This window comes from Ictidomys tridecemlineatus, chromosome 13 (genome assembly GCF_052094955.1).
Source record: "Ictidomys tridecemlineatus isolate mIctTri1 chromosome 13, mIctTri1.hap1, whole genome shotgun sequence".
Taxonomy (NCBI): Eukaryota; Metazoa; Chordata; class Mammalia; order Rodentia; family Sciuridae; genus Ictidomys; species Ictidomys tridecemlineatus.
In genome coordinates this window covers 61,410,614-61,418,571 of record NC_135489.1, presented here as the reverse complement: position 1 = coordinate 61,418,571, position 7,958 = coordinate 61,410,614, and positions in this window count along the sequence as shown.

Sequence of the window (7,958 nt, the reverse complement as noted above, 5' to 3'; positions counted from 1 at the left end):
CTCTTCCAAAACACTAGGTGTGGAGTCAAGGGGTCCTTTTCCCACATGGTGGTCTGTGGTGTATTTGATGATTCCTGACGAGGTGGACAAGCAATCCACACTTCCAAGCTGAGGCTGGGGAGGCAATGCTCATTCTCTTCATAGGTGTTAACAGAAGCCACTGGCATAGAGAAGATAGATTTAAAGTGAAATCTAGATCCATTTCTACTTGATGATTGGGGGCAGATCTTGAAGCTCTTGTGAATTTATAGTTGTAGGTCAATGTTAAAGCTAAAAGGGGAGAAATATTAATATTTAGGTTAAACACAAAATTATATTTTAACATTTATTCTAAACACAAAAATGCATTTGGATATTGTCTAACCAATCTGTCCTTCTGGCATTTTCTAATTAGTTATATATCTCACATTTTAGAGCCAGAGTGAATTCATGGATAACTTTGTTTCCTCTCATTTATAATAAGACTTCATAAAGCCAACTTTTACTCCAGAGAAAACCTCTGATGGGTTGAAACCCATGATCCTTGCTTTATATCTGCTTAGGGCTCACTGTCCTTGTCTTTAACTGCTTTATGGCAACCTGACTAATTTTTAGAACTTTGTGTCAAGGTTGACTTTTGTGTATTTCAGTTCTGATGGGATATGATGTGAATTTTCTTTTTTCTTTTTTTACGTGCTGGGTATTGAACCCAGTGGAAATGTATCACTGAATACAATCCTAGCCCTTTTTATTTTTAATTTTGAGACAGAGTCTCACTAAGTTGCTTGGGTCTTGCTACTGTGCTGAGGCTGGCCTTGAAGAATTCTCCTGCCTCAGATTTCCAAGTTCTGGGATTACAAGTGTGAGCCACCAGGTCCTGACTGGATGTATGAGGCTCAAAAACTTTCTCTTTTTTCCCTCTACAACTATCAAACAAACATATTTGTAAGCTAATTTCCTACAAATTTAACAAATATTACACTGCTGTATATTTTATTCTATAAATGGGATAAATATCAGGAAGCATGTTCCTGCTTCAAGCATATATTCTCAAGCATACAGTCCACCAATCAATCTCAAATGTATTAATACTATTTAGTGCTTACCACACTGTACTCTACTTGTTCCTTTCTTTGTCAGTTTCTTCTGCTGGACAGACAGCAAGTTATTTGATAACTGGAATTTTTTGTTTGTTACATTTTTGTCCTCAGCACACAACACAGGATTAGAAACTATTTAAAAATTGGCTGGAATGTGAGGGAATGTGCAAGAAACTATAAACATGAAAGTGATAGAGTCTGTTTGGGCAAGAGTTATCATAGAGAGAGTTGTTAGTACCCTTAGAATGGCATTCTTACAATGTTGGCTCTTGCCTGGCATCCAATAACTTGGATTTGAGGAAAATGCCCACAACTCTGATGATAATGATAGTGGCTTGCTCTGCCTAAAGTATTGCACAGTGTGGGTTTTGCTGAATGCCTTCTTTCCTTCTTAGTCTGGAATTGGAGTGCATGCTAGACTGAGGATGCCTACATGACATGTTCCCCATTAAAATCTTGGACTTCTAGGCTCAGGTCAGATTCCCTGATGGGTAATAGTTCACAGTACTGGAGGAGTTAAGCTTGCCTTGTGTGACTCCACTAGGAGAAGTATCTCAGGTGCTTGTACCTATATCTTGCAGACTTTACCACTGTGTCTCTTCCTTGCTGATTTTGCTTTGTATCTCTTGTCATAATAAATCCTAGCTATGAGTGAAAATATATACCATGTTCTATGAGTCCTCCTGGTAAGTCATGAGATTTGGGGGGGGTGGTCTTAAAGACCCTCCATACAAGATCCAATTTAAAATTTGGGGCATTAGATCATTTTCTCTCTACTTTCATCTTCTCTCTTCTACCTTACATTACCTTTGTCACAGAGTTTAAATCACTGTAACTCAGTTCATCAATCATTTATTCTGACAAAAGGAGCAGAACCTACTAAGAGAAGATAAAAGAAGAAAGAGATGAGGCACAAAGCTAACTGAGGCAAATCTGTGGTCCTTAGGGAGCTTGCACTGGTTCACATACACTAGTAGCCATAAAACAAGGTTAGGCTAAGAAAAAGCCACAACAGAGCAAAAAGTAAGAGTGTGGGAACAAAGTTAGGGAGATTTATCCAACTTTAGTCATGGCAGATGTGGTTTAAATCCAGCCCAAATAAATTGGATTCCCATCTGACATTAGTTTGAAAAATTCTATCTGTATATTGATTGGTTCATTTTCTCTGGCATAGAAAAAGTAGATTTTTAAGGCATGAGCATGCATATCACAGGTGAATCTGGTGGTACCTTGACCCTTTATATAGCTTAAGGACCATCTGTACTCTTAAGGAGTCACAGGGAGCACAATATGGTGCTGCATCTGAACAAGGTTTCCACCATACTTTAATAATTCTGCCTGGTTCATTGAATAAGTGAGTCATCCCTCCAGGTCAGCGCAGATGAACTGGGCTGAGGACTCCATCAAGATGCTGAGGTCAGGATCTCAGGTTAAGAACTCAGGTACAGGAGTATGGGCAGCGATCTGAGCCCAGGGTCCCACCAGGAACCTGCCCAAAAAAGCCAGGATACAAGATAGGTTGAAACCCACAATTAGACTTATGCATTAGTCCTTGCCATCAATGAATGCATAATTAGTTAAGAAGCAAATTTTACTTACCTATAGACAATCTGTGCCTCCCTGTTCTCAATACTATAGTATCACCTAGGAGCTTTCAAAATACCTGTTATGCAGCCTATCCTGGACCAATTAAATTAGACTTTCAATTGCTGGTGAGAACCATTAAAAGTTCTCAAGCATATCCAATATACAGCTAAGTCAAGAACAAGTAGTATTTAAGTCTGTGTGTTCTATAGAGGACACAAGTATAAAAGATTTGGGGGATTTTCTATAGAGGAGTTACACCAAACAGAACTAAGGCAATCACATCAAAGTCATGATTAGATAAAAAACTCTTTCCTGGGTAAGGACACAGAAGGAAAGCAGCAGCCCCTTTGGAGAGATTTCTAATAGGGTGCTTACTACAGAAACCTACAGTGGAGTCTCTTGCTATGCTGAAATTTCCTCCTGGGAGCTCATAGGACAAATGCCATATTTTCTTGTGTCATACTTTCATGAGCTCTAAGATTCCTACTGGAAAGTATTGTGTTACATGAAGATTATTTAAAGGTTGGCCTAATTAGTTTTTTTTTTATCTCTATGATGATTCCTACTGACCTCTCTCTACAGGATATCCAGCCATATAAAACCTTGAAAACGTTAATTTCCTAAAAAAAAGTGGTATTTTTAAGCTCATTGGTTACATACTTTTTGCTCTGGATCATCCAAGCCACCACCCAGGCAGACCCCCCCAAGGCAGCACTGTGGCCGGTGGAGCAAAACACAAGATTGAGTGAAAATATCGATAACCATTTAATGTCTACAACTAAGTTCAAAGTGACAACCTGAGTATCAGTTTTGTAGAAGTCTGTTTCTGTAGGCTGATAAAGAAAGCAACATGTATGGAGGTTCTAGTTCTGAATGGGTGGAGGATCCATCAACCCTGGGTAAGGACAGAAGCACAAAGTAAATTAAATTTCTATGTAGTATCAATCCCCCAAAGAACAGATATGGGATGTGTAAGTTTCAAACCTCTACAGGAATAAAAAAAAAGGAGAATTAAATAACTCTTGAGACTTGAGCAAATGTCAGGAAATTAAATTATATCCATATTCAATTGGTATAAATTATATATTTATGAGCACATGTAGCATATATGTGTGTATACAAATATGCACACATATATTTATAATTACTTTTAAAGCATGCCAAATTGAAAACACAGTGGCAGAAAGAGCTCCAGATTTTTAAGACAAACATGTAAAGGGGTAGGATTTAATTAATCTCTTATCGAAGGGCAGATTTATGAAATGGGAGAGATACAAGTCTAAATGATATTTACATAAAACTCATTCCAAATAATGACGTAGAAACATTGAAAATAAAAGAATGGAAAAAATACTTCTATAAGGAAGATATATTTATGCCTATATGCTTACACATGTAACACCACTTTCAATTAAATAAAGTCTCTAAATATGTAGATGCACAAATGTTAATCTTTCAAGAGATGAGGAAGATATACCATGTATTCTTATTCATGATTAAATTTATAAGTACAGCAATGATAATGTATACAATTGGAACAAATATAAAAATTACCATGCATTATACAAAAGATCAACAAATATATGAAAAAAATATTCAACATTTTTAGCAATCATGGAAATGCAAATCAAAGCTACGTTGAGATTTCATCTCACTCTAGTTAGAAAGACAATCATCAAGAATACAAATAATAATAAATGCTGGTGATGGTGTGGGAAAAAGTTACACTCATTCATTGTAGATGTACTGCAAATTAATAGAATCACTTTGGAAAGCAGTATAGAGATTCCTGAAAATTCTAGGAATGAAACCACCATCTGATGCAAATATCTCACTCCTTGTTATTTATCCAAAAGAACTAAAATCAGGATGCCATTGCATATTAATGTTAATAGCAACACAATTTGCAAGAGCCAAATTATGGAACCAGCCTACATGCCCATCAATAAATGCATAAAGAAAGCATGGTATATATATATATATATATATATATATATATATATATATATATATACACAATATAGAGTTTTACTTAGTCATAAGGAAGAGTGAAACTATGTCATTTGTTGGCATATTGATGGAATTGGAAAACATCATACCAAGGGAAATAAGCCAGATGCAGAAAGTCAAGGGTGGAATGTTTTCTCACAAGTGAAAGAGAAGAGTGAAATAAGGGGAAGAAAAGGGTATGGATCCCATGAAAATAGAAAGAAAATAAGTGGAGTAGAGGAAAGGGATTAAAGGAGAGGGAAGAGGGACTGGGAGAGGGAAGAAACTATGCAATTAAATTATATATGTAATTATATATATGAATATAACACAGTGAATTACACTTTATATATATATATAATTAATATACATAACACTATTTTACATATTTATATATAAAATACTAATTAAAAAACAATAAATAAATAGAAAGACAAACAGTAGAGAAAGAGGAACAGAAAAAGGAAAGAAGCAAGGAAAATGGAAGCAGTGGAGCGTGAAATGGAGAAAATTGCATTACATAAATATATGAATATATCAAAATGATACATTATGTATAATTATAGTGCACTAATAAAAATCATTTTTAAAAGTTACCACACCTTAAGTAGACCACCAAGAAAAATATTTATGAGTTCTTTATAGGTTATAATTCCTGATTATGATGGAGAAATAGATAAAAATGAGAAAAAATACCTACAATTACAAAATGGAAAGCAAAATGAATATATCCTTTTAAGCAACGTGTTTTAAAGATGAAATCAAAAGAAAATTTAGAAGTAGTTGGGAAATTAATGCAAATGAATTACATGTACAAAATGAGTTAGGTTGAAAACCCTATTGATAAATATGAGAAATCAAAACCAGACTGACCTAAATAATACTGCACTATTATTTAAACACCTAAAAAGCACACAATTAAGTTTCTTGTAAATAAATGAAAAATTCTAAATAAAACAAACAATTTTTTAAATTATGTAATAAAAAGAATTGAAGTAGAAAAATTAATAAAAATTAAGTATATACATATAATATATATATATATATTATTTACAAAAGGGAAAACATGAATAAACTATATGTTTATTGGTAACATCTCAATTACAAGTGTGCAGTACAGGAATTTGGTGACCACCATGTCTGTGTTCCCTAAGAAAAAAAGAGCAGGAAATAACCCAGAAAGATGCTATGATGTGGAAATGCACTGGCCTCCACCTCTGAATGAAGTTAGGGACCCCATGATCACGCCAATTCATATATGGTTATGCACAGCCTTAGGACATATCTGACAACCACAGACCACATATATGAAGGTGACTTCACATGATTATAGTGAAACTTAAAAGTTCCTATGGCCCAATGACATCACAGAGCAACACAACTCACGTTTGTGGTAATGTTGGCATAGGCAAACTCACTGTGCCAACAGTCATATGAAGGTGTAGCATTTACAGTTTTGTACAGCACCTACTACTTTGCTAATAAGAATAGCTCTAAAAGAGCAAAATATTAAGGAAGAGTTTCTTGAGTGGATTCTGGGGTTGCTGGAATTGCATCTCTAATCTGACTAGATTTAAAGGCACTAATGACTCCCATATGTGAATGCTAACACACAAGAGTGCAAGGTAATAGTTCAGTGAATTAGACCAAGGGGAAGGAAGGGAAGAGAGGGGAAACAGCAATAGGAGAGACAGTGGAATGATTCTACATAAGTTTTCTATGTTCATATATGAATACACCATGGTGAATCTCTACATTATATACAATCACAAGACTGGGATCCTAATTAGAGTAAGATGTGCTCCTTGTTTGTATAAATATGTCATATTATACTCTACTGTCATGTATAACTAAAAAGAATAACAGTAAATAAATAAATTTTTAAAAGATAATGCAATAACTGATAGTCCCTCTCAGGATGGGGCAATAGAAGTAATTAGCTTGTTTCCTACTGGAAATGGATCAATAAGAGAAGATAATGCCAAATCAGTGTAAGCGTTATTTCAGGAAAGGTTCTCCAACCTGAGACTTGTGTTTCTTCAATCTAGTGATTGAGTAAGGTCCTTAGTTCATTTTTCTAAATAGACAATGCAGGTACTGCAATCTGGGCTGTAGAGTGAGCATTCCCAAGTAAAGCAGTTATTGTATCAACATTCATCACAAAAAAAGATGAAATCACACATTCTGTACTTTATCAACACAGCTTCAACATGTTTTAGATTTAAAACAACAAGGAAGAGGAAACATATAGACCAAGAGTCATAGAACTTGGCTTCTGAGCTCAGTCACTGATGGAAAGGAGTAATCTCCCTGAACACTGTCTTCTTTATAAAGCATGTCAGAAGAAGGATGTCAATTCCAATGTGTGTGTCCAATATAAATAGAGATTTTTTTCTTACAAAAAGATGCATAGTCATTTTTCAATTAATGTTTTCTGCTAAAAATAGAAAATGCTCGGGGCTGGGGATGTGGCTCAAGCAGTAGCGCGCTCCTCTGGTGCGCGTGCGGCCCAGGTTCGATCCTCAGCACCACATGCAAACAACGATGTTGTGTCCACCAATAACTAAAAAATAAATATTAAAAAAAATTCTCTCTCTCTCTCTCTCTCTCTCTCTCTCTCTCTCTCTCTCTCTCTCTCTCCATCACTCTCTCTTAAAAAAAAGAAAATGCTCATTTTATATCAATATTTATAATTAAGCAAATAAAATATTCTTAACATGAAAATAATAATTACTTTTCTAAAAATCTAGGTATAAATTTATTTTTCCAGCTTTAATTGTACAATATTTTATTTCATTTTCATTAAACAATGCAGAGATTTTACTAAAAAAGAACACTATCACATTTAATAGTTTTTACAACTTGAGCCCTTCAGTGAAAGCTTTAGGATAAAGAAACTACAATTTCGAAGTAACCAAGCTAATTATAAATGAATACTAACTAGAACTTTCACACATCCACAGGTGAATTATTTCCTCTAATATAGGAGAAACACTAAACACAAGAAACTTAGCAGTACAAACCACCACAACAAACAACAAAGCAAATAGCTAACAGCAGCATAGGAATGAAAACTTTGTAAAGTGAGAATCAATTACCCATTTAAAATGTAAAAGCCTAGCAAAATGAAAAGTAACTTCATTTCTAAGTCTCAACATTGTCCTTGTATTAAAAGATATGTTTTTCCTTCTATAACTAGATATTGGTTTTCTTTGTCCAGAGGAAAATCACCAGGTTATCTGGGTGTTTATTCTTCTGTTAATTAGTACTTAAACTGTGATAAAAACGTTTATGTGTCCACAT